The sequence below is a fragment of the Cryptomeria japonica genome, chromosome 9 (genome assembly GCF_030272615.1).
Source record: "Cryptomeria japonica chromosome 9, Sugi_1.0, whole genome shotgun sequence".
NCBI classification, from domain to species: Eukaryota; Viridiplantae; Streptophyta; class Pinopsida; order Cupressales; family Cupressaceae; genus Cryptomeria; species Cryptomeria japonica.
This window is the reverse complement of record NC_081413.1, coordinates 667,548,473-667,567,990: the sequence shown is the minus strand read 5'-3', so window position 1 is coordinate 667,567,990 and position 19,518 is coordinate 667,548,473.

Below are 19,518 nucleotides of genomic sequence, written 5' to 3'. Positions count from 1 at the left end.
CATCTCCAAGTCATAAGATGAGTATCTTTTCTTGGCATCATTTAGCATTTCACTAAAAAAAGCAATAGGCCTTCCTTCCTGACTAAGCACTGCTCTAATAGCCATGTGGCTTGCATCATATTCCACTTGAAATATATTATTGAAGTTTGGTAAGGCAAGGACTAGTTGTTCTGCAACCTTCTTCTTCAATGTCTAAAATGAATCATCTTCCTCTTTGGTCCAACTGAACTTGCACTTTTGTCCTCCCTTTATGGTGTCAAGCGAGGGTGTACAAACATGACTAAATCATGTTATGAACTTCCTATAAAAATTTGCTAAACCATGGAAACTTTAGACATCATTCATAGTTCTTAGTGTAGGCCAAGACAATATAGCACTTACCTTCTCTTGGTCCATTTTCAACTCACCTTGTGAGATTACAAAACTCAAGTAGATGATCTCCTCTTGCATGAACAAACACTTGTCCAAATTAATCATTAGTTTCTCTTCATGTAACCTCTTGAGAACCATATCTATGTGTTTGAGGTTCTCTTCCCTTGTGTGATTGAAGATCAAGATATCATCTAGATATACTATGACAAGTTTTCATATGAATTCCACCAAAAATTCATTCATTAACCTCATAAAGGTACTAGAGGCATTGGACAACCCAAATGGCATGATCTTCCACTCATATAACCCCTTATTGGTTTTAAAAGCTATTTTCCATTCATACCCTGGCCTTATTTTAATCTGATGGTATCCACTTTTTAGATCCATTTTTGTAAAATACTTAGGACTCCCTAAGCAATCAAGTAAATCCTCTATTCTAGGGATTGGGAACCTATACCTTATCGTTATCTTGTTGATGGCTCTTGAGTCTGTACAAAGCCTCCATGTACCTTCTTTCTTGGGTGCAAGGACTGTCGATACTACAAATGGGCTAAGACTTTTTCCAATCAGTCCTAATTCAAGTAACTCTACAATCTATCTTGCCATTTTTGTATTCTGGTCTAGGGTGAGTTTGTAGACTGCTTTGTTTGGCAATGTAGATCAAGGGATAAGATCTATGCAATGACTAATGTCCCTTACTAGTGGTAAGGACCTTGGAATTCCATCTGAGATGATGCCTTGATGCTTATCAAGCAACTATCAGAGTGTTGGGTCTATGTGCTTTGGTCCTCCTTCTTTCTCTTCTGCAAACTACTCTTTCCTTATCACCTTGGAAATAGGCACGAGGGCATAGAAAACTACAACTTTCTCTACAATCTCCTTCATGAACTATTTACCTTCTACTATCAGCACTCCTATATCCTTCCCTTTTGATTCCATCTCTTCCTCTATCAGAGGTAAGAGTTCTATCACCTTCCCATCTTTGGTGATTGAGGAGGTGTTTCTCAACCCATCATGATGAGCCTTCAAGTCATACTGCCATGGTCTCCCAAACAAGAGATGGCATGCATCTATTTTTGCTATGTCAAATAGCAGTCTATCCTTATAAGATCCAATTTGAAACTCCATCCAAGCCTATTCTTCCACCACTTCTTGTTGACCTTGGGTGAGCCATGAAACCTTATAGGGGTAAGGGTGAGGCAACTTCCTAAGTGTAGATGTCTAAAAATGGTCAACGCTTATGGAGTCATACTTTAACATTTGTGCATTGCCTTATTTTAGGGTTCTTGCATTGCATTAGCATTTCTTCTATGTTGCGCACTTGGTCTTTATCATTTGCGAGCATCGAGTCCTTCTTCTACATTCCTCATTTATATTGCTTTCGAATTAGGGCTTGTCAATAGCAATCTTTAGTCATGATTTTGGTCGATCTTATCCTATTGCATCATGGTGCGTGCTCATTTATCATCATTTTGGACATCATCAATCCTAATTGATGATAGAATTAGGGTTTTGTCCTCTTGTCAATCTTTCAATCATCCTTAACTTGTTAGTAATCATTTACGATTATCAACTTGTCAATCTCGTCATTTTGTAATCGATTTGTCATCGATCCTTGTCCTTGTCAGCCTTGTCATTTTGCAATCGATTCGTCATCGATCCTTGTCCTTGTCAATCTTGTCATTTTGTGATTAATTTGTCATCGATCCTTTTCCTTTTCAATCATGTCAATTTGGATCAATTAGTCATTGTTCCTCGTCAATTGGTGCCTATCATTTTGATCTCCTTGTCAATCTTGGTCAATTTGTCATTGATTTTTGTCAACCAATCTTAATCATTTATCAACATTGGTCCTTTCTCAATCAGAATCATGATTGAACCTACATTAATTTCTTGTTGTCTTGACCTAATTCCTTGTCCTCTTATTTCTAGGGTTTTATGATTTGTTCATTTAATCCTTTTCTTCTTCTTTGTGGGTTAAAAAATCTACTTATTTAGTCCTAGGTCTCTTTCATGAATTAATTAATGGATGAAAACCTATTAATTAATTCACCTAATTTCTATTTCATCTTTTTCCTCAATTTTCTAATTTGCTAATTTCTCCTAATTCCTAATTTCTATTTCTATTTCAATCTTGTCATAATTTGTCATACATCTTGCCTAGCAGCTTGTCATAATTTGCCATAAGTTGTCATACACCTTGCATAGAAATTGTCATACATTTGTCATAATTTTTCCACTCTTGATTTGAATTTCCTTTCAAATCTCTTCATTCTAATCTTGTCCTCTCTCCAATTTGTCTATAAATTGGATGATTTTCTTCAATGAAAGGATCAATCAATCACATTTTCAAGTAACCTTATACTGCAAATTCTCTCAACAACTTGCTTTCCACTTGCATTTTGCACTTATAGGTGAGATCCACATCAAACTTGAAGGTGAAAGAAGAACAATGGAGCCACATGAAGGAGATATCTGCATCGATTTGCTTTGATTTTATTTGATTTGAATATCTTGTCTTTATGTCTTCATTGATTGGATTGGGATTTCTTTCATAGCAGCTTTAGGTTTTGTGGTTGTCCTAATTGCTATTGCTTTGATGATTTTCAATTTCCTGATCTACATTTTTGGTGAACGACGTGAACTAACCCCTTAACCATATTTTGAGTGCTTTTGAGCTGTTTGCAGGTGAAAAACTCAAGAAATAGGGTGACTCAAAGCTTTCTGGACACTCTTGTGCCTGTGTTGAGGCATTCTGCGCCTATGTTGATGGGTTCTGCACCTGTGTTGATGGGTTCTCCACCTGTGTTGATGGGTTCTCCACCTATGTTGAGTCATTTTGCTCCTATGCAAAGCCAGAAATAGAGGTGAAATCAATTGTTTTTACTTGCAAATTTGTTTGTCTTCATTCTATTTCTTGAATTCTGGTTTTTCTTTGGTACTAATTCTCTGTGCAGCATCTTGGCATTACGTTTGATGAAGACTAAAAATGCAACTACTAATGAATCTTATGTAGGATGCGGTAAAAGACTCTCATTAAAACATCTTGCTTGCGATTTTTAAAGTAGTTGCACATTTCATTTCTTAAAGGTTAATGAACACCATGCATGCTTTGTCTGTTTTTAATTTGATTGCCTGTTTTAACCCTTAGAACTAGGCCTACCTCCCGATTTGCCTGGCACTTCGTACAGGCATTGGTGAGAGGGAATGACCCAAAGTGGTGACGGGCTAAATCCAAGCTCTTCCGAACCACTCTAAATAACTGTGGATGCAACGGAAGTTGTAGACAACGGGTGTTGGAATGGTATTGGGATGATTTATTCGCCAGATCAATACCCACTCGAATGGATGCCCTTACTAGAATCTCTTGTTTTTAGATGCCAAAATCCTTCTATCTGTTGGCTCAAGCATTGTGATACGTGCATGCTGAAGACACCTCTCATGTACTCCTTAGTTAGAGATAGCAAGTTCTTGGGAAGTGATGCCCCTTGAACTCAAAGCTTGGTATGCCTGAGAAGTGAGTGCACTATAAGGGGGAGCCAGTGCTAGCAAGCGTCTAGCTATCCGGCTGAGTGTTGTATTTTATGGTTAGAGGATTCAATAGATATTGCCCTTGCTAGTCATAGGATTTGTTGTGAATGTGCTTGATTGTCTTGAGTCAAAGTCAAACAAACATTTTGTCTTTCGTGATTGTGAAAATAAAAAACAAACTTTCCAAAGTGCTCATAATCAACTTGGGTTTTCAAAATCAACAACCTTCAATTCAAAACAAAATCCAAACAAAAGTCCAAATTTGTCCAATTATTCATCCAACATTTGAACATGGCTTGTCAAAACATTGAATATCTTTGTTTCAAAATTCATGTCACTTTAGGCTAGGTTTTGCATAGTCCAACTTAGGTCCTAGGACATATTGTCATCTCCCTTCATTTTAGTCCTTTTCATTGCAAGCATCCTCATTTTGCACTTAGGTTCAAAATCATTTCCCTAAGTTTGCATTTCATTGTAATATCCAAGCTAGATTTCCATTTAGGTGACAGTCATGCATTATCCTTGTTATGCTAAAATTAGGTCTTGCCTAGGTTGCATTTTGCATATTCCAAGTCATTGGTCTTCGCATATCCTTATCATTGTATTGTCATCTAGTCTTGGTGTCATCTTGTCATATCATATCCTTAGATCATTTTCATGCCAGATCCTAAGTCATTGTTATAATCATTGCCTTCTTGCATTTAGTCTCAAAAATTTGGTTCGTCAAACTTAAAAAATCAAAACTTTGGATGATACCCTAAGTTGTTGTTAGACAGTCTTGACCTTGTCTAAAATTTGTCCTTTCATTAATATAATTTTTTGTCAAACCTAGCTTAGTATCCAAGCATATAGGTGAGACATTGTCATTTTGTCCTATTGTCATTTGGTCCTTTGTCCTTTAAGGTCTTGACTTCATTTCAATTTCCCAAGGTTGTGTCTTTAGCTTTGCATTTCAAAAGTTTGTCTCCAAAAATTCAAAAGGTACAAAAACATTAAGTTGCATTGTCATCCTTTTAGGTTGCATTTGTCAATCCCATTAGTTGCATTGCATAGTGACATGTTTGTTTAAATGAGGTCTCAACCTTCTTACGAAGCCATGTCATCACAATTAAGAAGTCAATCATGTCAATCCAATCTCTACATGTCTCAGAACTTGGATCAAACTTATCATGATGATGTAAATGTCCAAATACAAAAAATAGAGGAGAAACTAGCTCAAGAAAAGGAGATTTTGGAACAAAAAGTGAAAAACATTGAGAAGAATATATGACAAATGTCCAAAATGTTTCAAAAATTTCCAGGTCGAAATCCAAATATTGAGCCAATTGATGTAAGAACTCTTATTGAACAATCAAATATACTAGATCTCCTCTCACAAATAGAGATGATGAAACAGTTTCAAGAAAAGAGACAACAACATTATGTGCCTTCACAACAAGAACATGAAAGTGTTTACTATCAATCAGATTTTCAACCATCACAACCAATTGTTCAACAGTTCCAACATTTCCAACAGACACAACCAATGGTCCAACATATACAACCAACACAACCACTGGTCCAATTTCAACAATATGTCCAACCAATTGTTAATTATCGACAACAAACTCAGTATCAACAACTACAACCACAAATTCAAAAACAAAACTTGCAACATGCACCAAGCCAAATTTTGAACATGTCAAACCAATTTGATCAACATCTAGTTTGAAATCAAAACATGACATCAGACCGGAACCAACTCCTTTCCAAACAAGTTCAAATTCCAGATACAACTATGTCAAAACCTCAAAAGAAAGGTGGCCTTATTGCAAGGATCTTAAGGAAATTACCAAGTGAGTTCTTTGAGGAAGATCAAGATAATACACTTATGTCTAGCAATGCCTCATTCCCCCACAAACAAATTGACTCTCCAATGGCATCTATCCCTACACCTTTAGAAGTTTCACAAGAACCTTCCATATTGTCCTCATCAAACAATACACCCAAGGATGAAATTATCTAAGGGCTATCCATAATTGATTGCCAAGATAATCCAATTCATGATGCACATCCTTGTCATGTTTCAGAAATACAAGACCTAATGCCACCATGCAGTTTATTGCCATTACCTATTTTAGAGGACCCCAGTCAAAGTCCCTCTTCCTCATGTTCAACCATTGATTCCTTGCTAGAATCCATCACAAATGTTCAAAGTGCATTTCCTTCATGCCAAAACATTGATCCCTTGTCAGAATCCTCCATGCATATCCAAAGCCCAACCCCATGTCAAGAGGATAATTTAGAGCATGAAGAAACATGTCTTAAAAAAAGATCAAGATCAAGATCCCAAAACCTTATCATCCCATCCAATTTTTGACCAGGACCCCATGTTCCCAGACACTCACGATGATTCCCCTATTCTTTTCCATCCTATCCAAAGTCCTATTGACACTCCATTCCCTGAGCAAGATCAAGATATCCCAGTGCATCCAATCCCAAATGATCCCCTTCCATTTCATGAAAAAAATGTCCTTTCAAATCCCATTGGCATTCCACTTCCTAAGAAAGATCAAGATATCCCTTCCATCCTTTCCGATGATCCCATTAAAAGTCAAGAGTAAAGCACCTTTAAACAGGATTCCAATGATCTTCCTCCTTGTCAAGATCAAATTATTCTTTTAAATCCTCCACAAGATCCTTTTGTTCCTGCATCTCCTTGTCTTAATGCTCCATATACACTCCAAGATCACATTTCTTTTGATGATCCCATTATTTCTCTCATTTCATCTCTTGAAGAGCCTGTCATTGAACCATGTCCACTACACAATCCTAGTCCCCCTCATGATCCTAATCTCCCTCATGATTCTAATGTGTCAGTGCAAGATGTTCATGAACCCTCAATAGGCATAATGGGTTCTTCCACTTTGGTGCAATCCGATCCACTTCAAGATCTCATTATTTCTCTCATTTCATATCCACCTCATAATGGACTTGCATCTTCCTCTAAAAGCACAAAGTATTCTACATGTCAAAATATTCATAAAGGCAAAGGGGTAGACATTCATGAGAAAGAATCCCTCCATATCAAAGAAGATATTAAGGCTCATGTCTACACAACTCACTCTCAAGATGTTGGTATCCCTCCATCAAAATTAAAACATACACCTTCCCCATCATACTTTCCATCCATCTTAGGTCCCTATATGCCTTCATCCTCTATGCAAGGTTAGCAAAGGCACACATCCTTGAGTAAATTTCATCAATCCAAAAGAAGTCCATTTCATTCCTATCCATCCATGCATTCCTTTCCCCCTCCAAGCAATTTGGATGCCAAGTATAAAAGTCATAAGTCTAAAAATCCACATGTATTCAAGGATCAACATGTCCAATATAATCAACATGTCAAAAGAAAGCAAAATTTGATCTATAAAGAAAAGGAAAAATCCAAAAGGTCACAAAGGCCCATTGGTAAAAAAAAAGAGTTAAAATCTATATGGGTTCCTAAATCCCTTATGCAAGCAATGCACTCCAAGGAACCACAAAATCATGAAAAATCAAAAACCATGTGGATCCCTAAGTAGCTCCTTGAAGCACAAAAGCCTTAAGAAACATCCAACTTGGCATCCAAAGTTTCTATTCCTCCATCCAACCCTCTCAAATTTGTTCCTCCATCGCCTCCTTCATCCATTTTGGGCCCTTATGTCCCAAAATCCCAAGCTATTCCTCCATCCAAATCTCACAATCTGAGATCCATTTTTCCTCCATCAATCCACCACCCATCAAGGTGTGTTCCAATGTTGATCTTGCCTTCATTTCCATCTAGTGAAGCCCAATTCTTCCAATACCCTATCCATTATCCAATGCATATTTTCCATCCTTCCATCCCTTTGATCCCATCCTTTGCATAAATCCTTGCCTTAATTTCATCTCTTTTTCCATGTCCTTATCCTACCAAAGTCTTTGAGCATACTTTTAAAAGGTCATGGTCCACTATTTTCAAGGCTACTATCCAAACAAAAGATGTTTGAGTCCTTCTTCCATCCCCTATCATGTGTCCATTTTTTACTAGAGTCCCCAAAAAAAAAGTGAGCAAAAAAAAAAAAAAAAAGTAAAGCAAAAATAATTCATCCACTGGTGAAAACCTGGCAAACAGGCACCTTGGGAAAGTACCATGATAAAAACCTAGCAAACAAGCATCATGCGTAATCTATGAACTTCTTGCATACCATCCTTGGGGACAGGTTTTTACCGATCATATCCTTTTGTCCTTCATTATCCTGTCATATCCTATTACACTTCATTATCCTATCATATCCTATTATATCCTATTGTCCCTCATGTCCATTTCCTCTTTCCACCTTTGATCTTGACAAGGCTAAGGATCATCATGAGCATCATGCATCTTGTTTGCAGCTTTTAGTCCATCATAGCTTTTGGTCTTTATCCATTTGCTTATTATAACCTTTCATCCATATTCCCTAGCTTATTGCAACTTTCTGCCACTATCCCTTAGCCTACCCCGACCTTTAGTCTATGTCCCTTATCCATTCTTGGTCTTGCTTATCCTATCCATATCTTATCACTATCCATACACTCTTTTTCATTCCTTGATCTTGATCTGACATAAGGATGCAAAATTTAAACATGGTTTCAAAAATCTCTTGACATGTCCCTCATGCCATGTTCCTGCTTTACATTGTCATATCCAGTCTCTTGTCCCATCACGCAATAGCCCTTGAAAATTGCATCCGTATTGTCTCCATGATAAAAATCCTTTCTCCTCCCTCTATCCACCAACATTTCAGCAAGCCTATTTATTCACCTGTCATATTCCTTGCCTTGCTAGACACTGGGGGCAAAATCATAAAAATTGAAAAATGTCCTGAAAAAATCCCTAAAAATCAAATAATCTCTTGAAAAAATCCCTTAAAATCATATAATGTCCTGAAAAAAATCCCTAAAAATCAACTAATTTCCTGAAAAAATCCCTAAAAAGTCAAATAAAGTCCTGAAAAAAGGAAAAAAAATTTGTAAAAAACTCGAAATTCCTACAAAGTGAAAAACATCAAAATCCAAAAAAAATTTCTTTGGCATTTTGCATTTTGTCAATAAATGGTCCCCTTTGTGCATAGATAGATCATTTAGCATACATCCAATGACAATCAATCAAACATTGTGCTTTAATGAAATCACGCATTAACAGATGAACTGTTCGACCAAGCAAGCATTCAACCTCATCACCATTGTCACATCAATCAAAATAGCATCAACATTACCATTGGTCCTTGTTGACATTATCATGGATCTTATATAGGGTGTGGTATACTCGAAACCAGACTGTGTCCTATCTTTGACGGGGTACCGCATTCCCTGAAACCAGACAACATGATCATTCTTGTTTTCCACTTTTGACAATGATGATCAGACTATTTGTTTGACTTGGTTGAATTTGTGCGTCTTATCTTTTTACTGATTTATCTTTGGCTTTGATCATGTTCCTTTGTTGTTTGATGATGTCACTGAGTGATTTAGGGTGATCGAGATGGTTCATGGTCCCTTTCCTTTTTTTTTTTTTTTGTGTGTTTGCTGTTTGTGGAATGTTTGTCGAAAATTGGGGCAACTATATCATTGGGTGTCTGTGATAAGTATGTTCTCTTTGTGAATGCCGCATAGAACTTGACCCTTGATGTATGCACCCTAAGGATGCTTCACTCATTTCTTGTGTGCGATGTGTCTATCTTTTGCAAAAGGGGTTGCATTCTAGCTCTGGCCTTCAATGCCATGATGCTTTGTATCCATTTTGCTACAATAAATAAAGGTTCTCACCTACTTATGTGCATTTGTGAAAGAAATTTTTCCTTCATCTCTAACTGTCCTCTATCTAATTTCTTCTTACTAACATTTCTTCCATCAGTCTGGTCACGGTCTTTTGCGCCTTCCACTGCTTGTCCATTGTGCATCCGACCTTTGATTTTTTATCCATTCGAACCTATCATCTTTTGTCATTCTTATCGATCACTTGGCCTCTTTTCTAGATTTTTCCAGCCAATTCCTCGAGGGGGCATGCATATGTCATTGTTATTTTCTGGGGCATTTTAATTATTGTTCTTTGAAACAATGCTTAGAATCACATTGTCTCAAAGACGAGCAAAATGTAGACGTCTAAAACTTGTCAATGCTTGTGGAGTCATACTTTAACATTTGCGCATTGCCTTATTTTAGGGTTCTTGCATTGCATTAACATTTCTTCTATGTTGCGCACTTGGTCTTTATCATTTGCAAGCATCGATTCCTTCTTCTACATTCCTCATTTTTATCGCTTTCAAATTAGGTCTTGTCGATAGCAATCTTCAGTCATGATTTTGGTCGATCTTATCCTGTCGCATCATGGTGCATGCTCATTTATCATCATTTTGGACATCATCAATCCTAATCAATGACAGAATTAGGGTTTTGTCCTCTTGTCAATCTTTCAATCATCCTTAACTTGTTAGTAGTCATTTGCAATTATCAACTTGTCAATCTCATCATTTTGTGATCAATTCATCATCGATCCTTGTCCTTGTCAGCCTTGTCATTTTGCGATCGATTCGTCATCGATCCTTGTCCTTGTCAATCTTGTCATTTTGCGATTGATTCATCATTGATCCTTTTCCTTTTCAATCATGTCAATTTGGATCGATTAGTCATTGTTCCTCGTCAATTGGTGCCTATCAATTTGATCTCCTTGTCAATCTTGGTCAATTTGTCATTGATTTTTGTCAACCAATCTCAATCATTTATCAACATTGGTCCTTTGTCAATGAGAATCATGATCGAACCTACAATAATTTCTTGTTGTCTTGACCTAATTCCTTGTCCTCTTATTTCTAGGGTTTTATGATTTGTTTATTTAATCCTTTTCTTCTTCTTTGTGGGTTAAATAAATCTATTTATTTAGTCCTAGGTCTCTTTCATGAATTAATTAATGGATGAAAACCTATTAATTAATTCACCTAATTTCTATTTCATCTTTTTCCTCAATTTTCTAATTTTCTAATTTCTCCTAATTCCTAATTTCTATTTCTATTTCAATCTTGTCATAATTTGTCATACATCTTGCATAGCAACTTGTCATAATTTGCCATAATTTTTCATACACCTTGCATAGAAATTGTCATACATTTGTCATAATTTTTCCATTCTTGATTTGAATTTCCTTTCAAATCTCTTCATGCTAATCTTGTCCTCTCTCCAATTTGTCTATAAATTGGATGATTTTCTTCAATGAAAGGATCAATCAATCACATTTTCGAGTAACCTTATACTGCAAATGCTCTCAACAACTTGCTTTCCACATGCATTTTGCACTTGTAGGTGAGATCCACATCAAATTTGAAGGTGAAAGAAGAACAATGGAGCCACATGAAGGAGATATCTGCATCGATTTGCTTCGATTTTATTTGATTTGAATATCTTGTCTTTATGTCTTCATTGATTGGATTGAGATTTCTTTCATAGCAGCTTTAGGTTTTGTGGTTGTCCTAATTTCTATTGCTTTGATGATTTTCAATTTCCTAATCTACACTAAGTTTAAGCTTTTCTACCATTTGAAGTGATACAAAATTTTTCAGTGGATCTAGAGTCTATCAGAACATTGCATACCTTTCCTCCTACCTTGCAAGTGGTTTTGAAAAGAGATTTCCTTTGTTTAGGCTCCTTATTAGGTATCTTCATGGTGGTTACTTCTCTCCTCATCATTAGAGCCTCTCCTCTTTCAGGATAGCCATAGCTATTAGGAGAATTAACACTTTGAGAAGTGTTTGCACTTGCCACACTTTGACAATCAGATTCATGCACCAAATTGCTTCTCATTTCTCTCAAGGAGCTAGAAGCCTTCTCTAGACACCTATTGGCCATGTGCCCTTCTTGGTTATAGTTGTATCAGCTAGGAGGTTCTCTACCTTGGGATCTCCCTCTAGAGGGTGGTATTATACCTCTAAATCTTCCCTACTTGGATTGTAGCCCCCTCCTTGGTTGTAACTGCTCTCTCCTCTATTGCCTTCTTGGTTAGAGTCCCCTTGGTATCCAAAACCATTTCTTCTATGGTGCAGGGTACCTTGACTTGTATTTGAGGCATTGTGGTTTTCTTTTTCATGTTTTTCTTGTAATAAGGATGTGTGATGACCATCCATGTCTTGGTGATCCTTTTTGTGTGGTCAAGGGACTCTTAGGTCATTCTATAAACCTTGAGTTGCCTTAGTCCACTTGGATCCTATTAGGTCTAGTAGTCATTTTTCTTGTAGCAATTATTTTTGGCATTAGGAGGTTTATTTTGATGTTTTGTAGTCCATATGGTCATGTTAGAACCATTTTGGAATGGTTAGGGGTCATAAATGTTGAAATTGCAAAAAAGTGCAAAAACTGTCAAAAATGGAGTTGACACTTTTGACAGTTTTGTGTAACTTTTGAAATTTAGTTAAACAAAGGCTCCAATGGTTCCCAACCACCTTGGTTCAGTTGAGCCTATTAGGGGAAGCCTATTTAGGCTTTTAATTCAACCTCCAAAGGGTTGGAAGTGATTGAGATGTAAAATTGCACAAAATTCTGATAAAAAAACCAGTTTTCTAAGCAAACTCGTGACTATATGGTTTTGTATGGATTTGAAAGCCTAAAATAGGCCTATGGTCATGTGAACATGTGAAAGACCTTTCATTTGGTTCCATTTTGATAGATTTTGGTGTTTAATTGTGGAATTTATCAAATTTTTCCTCGAAACTGCTGCAAACCCTAGGGTTTTGGGGTTTTGCTAAATGGCACATATCTTGCAATTCTAGGGGTTTCAATTCAAGTCCCTTTGGAATTTGTAAGGTATGATGGTGTACTATAACATCCTAAACACTCATGACCTAGTGAAGAAGATTGCTTTGTGTTTGTGCAAGCCATAGGCTAAATATCCTCATGTATTTAGCCTGCACTTTGATGTTTGAAGTGTGCCGATCAGTAAAAGGACTGAGGGGCTGGTGAAAGCTATTGAAAGGCAAGAAAAAAAGTTGAAAAAACTTCCCAAGACTCTATCCAAGCCTTAAGAACCTATCATCAAGTGCTTGCTGGTGTTCCAAGCCTAAATTGGCCAATTAGGCCTGTGAACCAAGTGAGAGTTTGATAGTGCAGGAGTAAGGTGAGGCTCTGTCCTCTTGGGGAAAGTTTAACCATATGTTGGAGGTCCCAAATCAACAAAAATAGTACCATTTCCTTTGTAAATTTTGTCTTGTATTGATCGGTTCCTTGCTGACAGACCTAGTAGCCGAGTAAGCCCAAAAGGTAAAGTTGGCATAGTAAGGTTTGGGGTAGCCACTTAGTGGTTGGATTTTGGGTTGGTTAGGGTCATAGAAGGTGTCCCTACTGCTATTTAGCATCAAACAATAGATTTGAGGCATTTTCCTTGTTTTAGCCTCATTAAGGGATTGAGTCCCTGAAGCTACTTTTGTGTCTAAGTTGAGTAACCCATATGGGATTGGGTTTGGCCTTGGATAGGTCTTAAGGTTGTGTTAGGGTGGTCTTACACTTCCTTACCAAGTGTGGGTAAGGTAGACTAGGTTGCAATAGTCACCTTTTGAGTCTAAAAGACTATGAGCCTATTTGACACTTCCTGTTGTGTGCACTCTACATCACTCTACCTCTGAAAGGGCCTCTTCCTCCTCTTTGTTGTCTCCCTTTACCTCTGCCATTTTGATCCTACCTTCTCTTCAACTTCTCCTCCACCTTGAGTGCCAACTGAAAGCACTTTTGGACTGTCTCTGGGGTGTGGAGATTCAAGTCTTCTTGGATTGTAAATCTCAACCCATTGAGATACCTTGCCACCTTCTCATCTTCACTCTCTTTCACCTTGGTCCTCACACACAACTTCAGGAACTCCTCAGTATAGGAACTAACGTCCATCTCCTTTTGTTTCAAATTTTGTCTCCTCTTATGCAATTGGATATTGTAGTCCATTGGGACATAGGCTTCTTTCACCAAAGCCATCATCTTCTTCCATGTAGCTACTCTTTTCTTTCCCTCTTTCACCCTCTCTTCTTGGATGAAATTCCACCAAGTTAGTGTAGCCCCTTTCATTTTGGATTAGGCCATCTTCATCCTCTGGTGGTCTAGTATGTCTTCACTCTCAAAGAAATTGTCCAAGGAGTCTATCCACTCCATCACTGTATCAAGCTCCATCTTGCCTGCAAATACTGGAAGATCCATCTTTACATCCATTTTTCTTCTTTCCATGGACTTAAGGACACTCATTAGGGGTCTCTAGTCTATAGGTACCTCTATCTCTTCCTGCATAGGGATCTCCTCTTCAGACCCTTCTTCTCTAGAGTCTCTCTCTCCCCTCTCCACTCTTTCCTTCAACAGGTATATCTCATTTCTCAAGGCCCGATTCTAATCCCTAACTGCTCTTCTCTCTGCCATCTACTTCTTCACCAAGACATTCAATTTTGCATTGCTCATTCTTGAAGGTGCCTCATGGGATCCTTCTTCTTTCAACATCTTTTCTTCTCCTTCTCTTCCAAAGGACACTCCTTTACTCTGATACCACTTGATGAAGAGGCCTACCCAAACTCCTCATGATAAGCCCAAACAAAGTTAGGCTAGTGACCCCCTAACTACACACAAGGTTCCTACAAGGAAGGACTCTACACCTTGGATGAGACTACACACACATTCACTAAGCTTAGGCCTACACAAGATGAGTAAAAGGATTCAACTCCTCAAAAATGCTTTACCGGTGACCTATACTCCTTGGGATTTTGAAGTTGGCCAACACATGTCATCTTAAGAATTTTTCAAACACTGGGTTTGGTTTAGGGAACCAATTCCTTATACCTCCTTTGTAAGCCTACCCCCTCGACTTGTAGCCCTATTTGGTGATAGAATGGACCTTAACTCCAAAATGTTCCACACACCCATACAAACAAATCATCATTTTAGAAACCATTTTGGAAGTTATACTGATTCCCAAAATGGGTTGGTCAGATCTACAATTATAAGGTGTACTCTCTCTAGAGGCTAAAAGACCTAATGGGGGCAATTAGCCCTATTTTCCAAAGCAACTACCTTTACCTATACACCAAATGTAAACTCAACTCTATGGGCATGTGGGGGGTGGTTAGAAAACTCTAATTCTAGGGTTACACACCTAGAATCCACTGCTATGACAACTTATGATGGTTGTCCTAAAACGTGTCCTAGGTAGTCACATAGAGATGCCTACCTAATCTTGCTCTTTTCTCCACACAAAAAATTTTCCCCTATAGAAAACTATGAAAAAACTAAAATAAAAAGGCTTATCTTGCATCCCTCCAATGGAATAGTCTTCTAATGGGCTTGGGTGCAAGATAAAGCCATTTTGATTCAAAACCCTCTTCAAACCCTCACTTTCTCGGTTACAGTCAGAAGAATGGAGGGTTCTCTCTACTGCAGAATATTTAAGACCTCACAATACCACCAAAATAAATATATTTCATCTCCCTATCTACTCCATGGATGGTGGGATTCCAATCAATCCATACAGGCACGTACAACTCCTACAAACTGAGGATTTCTGGGAAAATTATAGTATTTTGTGTATTATTGCTTCTCAAAACTCCAACTCCAATCACAACAACCTTAAGAATCATGCCCACAAGTCTTATACAACTCTCCAATGGTTTCCCACCAAATTTGGATTATTTTGGAGCCATTGAAAGGCTTCTCCCAACTGATTTACAAAAAGTTGCACTTTTGCACTCAAAAGTTGCATTTTTGCAATTTTGCACAAAAAGTTGTCAAACTCTCTAAGGTTGGGATCCACATACATGGACCAACCTACCACACGTAAAAGATGTCTAAAACCTATCAAACACAAATCTAAACCATCTATTACCCCTTTTTACCACATTGTCCCAATTGGTTTCTCAAATTGCCTAATTGGTGACATGGGATTACATGGTGGGATTTATTGCATACATGAAACACAAGACACACTAAGAAACCCTGATTATCCTAGTCTTCATCCTTAGGGTCATGAATATCTTGTTGATGAGGTGCTCCTACACAAGATGTATCTTGAACTTTTTATGGGATGCAAATACAAGTAATGTTCTAACACCTTCTAGTCTTGCTACTGGTGCAAAAGTTTCACCATAATCTTCTCCTTCTTCTTGCACATAACCCTTGTAGACTAATCTTGCCTTGTTGTGAACTACATCACTATTTTCATTCAACTTGTTCTTGTATACCCATTTAGTACCTATAAGATTCTTATTTACCAGTTGAGGTACTAGGGTTCAAGTGTTGTTCTTCTCAATTTGTTCCAATTCCTCTTCCATAGTTTTAAACCAATAATCATCACCAAATGCCTCCTTAGCCATTCTTGGTTAAATGGTGGAGATCATGCAATAATTCTCTCTAATTCTTCTTCTGGTTAGCACTCCAACATCCTTATCTCCAATAATCTACTCAGGATTGTAATTCAGTCTCACATATCTAGGAATAACATGATCATTATCTTCAAGTTTAGCTTCTTTGTTGTCATCATCTTCTTCTAAATTTATCTATTTTGGTTGGACTAGTGCATCAAAATTTTCTTTGTTGGTTTCAAATTTCACAGTTATTGGTTCCAAAAACAAAATGCAAGGGTATTCATCCTTTTTCTCTAAACTGGTTCCTTTTGAGACTTGAGGAAATTCATCCACTGAAACATCAACACTCTTAACAATTCTTTGTGTCTGGTTGTTAAAATATTTGTAGGCCTTACTCTTGGTGGAATAGCCAAGAAATATGCCTTCATCACTCTTAGCCTCAAATTTACTAATGTAATCACCTCTCTTAATAAAACATTTGCTTCCAAATATATTAAAATTGCTAACATCAGGTGGTCTTCCATACCAATATTCATAAGGAGTCTTTTCCTTACCTCTCTTTACCAGAACCTGGTTCATTGTGTAGACAATTGTGCTAGCATCTTCTCTCCAAAATTTTTTGACTACACCTCCTTGTATCAACATTGTCCTAACAACTTCAACAACTGACCAATTATTCCTTTTTGCGATACGATTCTATTGTGGTGTCCTTGGTACAGAAAGCTGTCGTTTGATACCATTCTCTTCAGAGTACCTAGTGAATTCCTCAAAAGTAAATTCACTACCTTGATTTGTCCTCAAACATTTTATCTTCTTACCGCTCTCTTTCTCAGCTAAGGCCCTGAATGCCTTGAACTTACCAAAAGATTCAGTCTTATCCTTCAAGAATGTAACCCACATCATCCTTGAGCAATCATCAGTGAGAATCATAAAATATTTGTCACCTTGAATGCTTTTTGTTCTTATTGGTCCACAAACATCTGTATGAACCAAATCTACCAAGTGCTCCACTGAAAAGGATTTTCTTTTGAAAGTTGAAGAAGTCATCTTTCCTAACTAACATTCCTTGCAAACAACATTAACTGGTTTGTCTAGCTGAGGCAAACCTCTCACTATCTTGGACTTACTCACTTTAACAATGTTAATAAAGTTTATATGACAAAATCTCCTATGCCAAAGCCAACTATCATCTATTTTAGCAATAAAATAGTTTCTAACTTTAGAATTAAGATGAAACAAGTTACCTTTAGTTTGTTTCCCGATTGCAATCAATTCACCTTTGTTGTCAAAGATTTTGCACATACCATTTTTAAACTCCAGTGGGAATCCTTTATCATTGATTTGTGCCACACTCAAAAGATTGTGCTTTAGTCATTCAACCCAGTAGACATCATCTGCACTAATCTTCCCATTAAGAGAAATAACTCCTTTACCTTTAACCATGTAGGGTGAGTCATTGCCAAATCTAACAACATCGCCATCAAATTATATCAAGGAAAGAAACTTGCTTCGAACACCGGTCATATGATGTGACCAACCACTATCAATTATCCAATCATCAGAGTTATCCATCCTAGATACTAATGCCTTCTGGTTTAATATCTCTTCCTTAATAGCCATAAACACAATACCCTCACTAGCATCCCCATCAAATTCTTCATCAGTGATACCATTATCAATAGAAACAAGACAATCTCTTTTGCCTTTATCGTTATACTATTTGAATTTATCTCTCTTGTGTTCATTTTCACCATTAGGACAATTAGCTGCTATGTGACCAATCTTGTTGCATTCAAAATATTTTAAAGGTAATTTACCTCTGTATTTGCCTATGCTTCTAGGCAACCGCTTTGCCAATAATGCTTCAAGCTCCACTAAATCATCTTCATCATTAGCATCTCTGCTGGATCTAGATTCATAAGCATGACTAGTATATCTACTTTTTCTCAAAGAAGGGTTAGAAACAGAAGCTCTAAATATAGACACAGATTTCTGTACACTACCATCATAACCATTTAATTCAAAAGTAGTAAGCTTGGCAATGAGGGAGTCAAGAGTTACCTTAGTTTTTTCAATAGACTTTAGCTCTTGAATAGATGCAACTCGAATAGCATAGACCGGAACTGATTATTGTGGCATCTTCCACTTTCCCTCCTGCACTCTTAATTTCACCAACTATCTCTTTTATCCTTTGACTAGACTGCTAGATATTCTCACCTTTAGACATCCTCATGTCATCAAACTTTCCTCTTAGACTCTCTTCTTTAGCAATCATAACATGTTCATCACCGCTATAAATTTCTTCAAGTTTTTTCCATACTTCATATGCAGTTTCAAGACCATGAACATCTACATATTCAACATCAGACAAGGAACTGATAATAGCCTCCAATGCTTGATGATTTTCTTGCTATTCTTTCTTCTGATCATCAGTCAAAATTCCAAAAGGTGCAATATACTTAGTATCTATATGATCCCAATACTAACTTCCCAAACTCTTGATGTAAATCTTCATTCTGTCACTCCATATCCTATAGTTTTCTCTGTTGAACTTAGGACCTTACTTCTTCATCATGATCTAGCAGATATTTTCCTCAAGATGTTAGGCTTAGACCTTAGAGGACCTGAGATGCTCTACTACCAATTGATGGAATGATGAAAGAATAAGTATCTAATAGATTATTAAGAGAGGGGGATGAATCAGTAAATAGAAAAACTAATACAAACTTCCCAAATTCAAATTCAAACATTGAAAGTAAACTGATCAATGAAATACCACTATCAAGATCAATATTCATAAGAATATCGGTTGACTGTTACAATAATTTAACAGTAAACAATATTTAACTTGTAAACATCCAAATGCTTTATCATATGCCAATACTTCATTTCTCAATGCTTCCGGTTATCATGCCTTATCGAAAATAGTTAAACATTTAATCAAATCAACCATAAGATCATAACGACAAAAACATTCACCACATGACACAAGTATTTATATGTCAAAAACCCAAATAGGTAAAAACCACGGTGAGATGACAGTCACAAGATAATATCTGAACTCTTCTAAATTTTTCCCTATTAGGAGCCAAGCCTATTAAAGCTTTTATAAAAGTCCTGTTAAGAATTGATCCTGTTAGGAATCACCTGGTTAAGGGATTGACTACAAATTCCTTGTTAGAAGAAAATACCCTATAAGGAGTAACCTCAGTAGAGGATTTATCCAATCTAATGGACCACCTTGTTAGAGGATTTAATAAGTAAC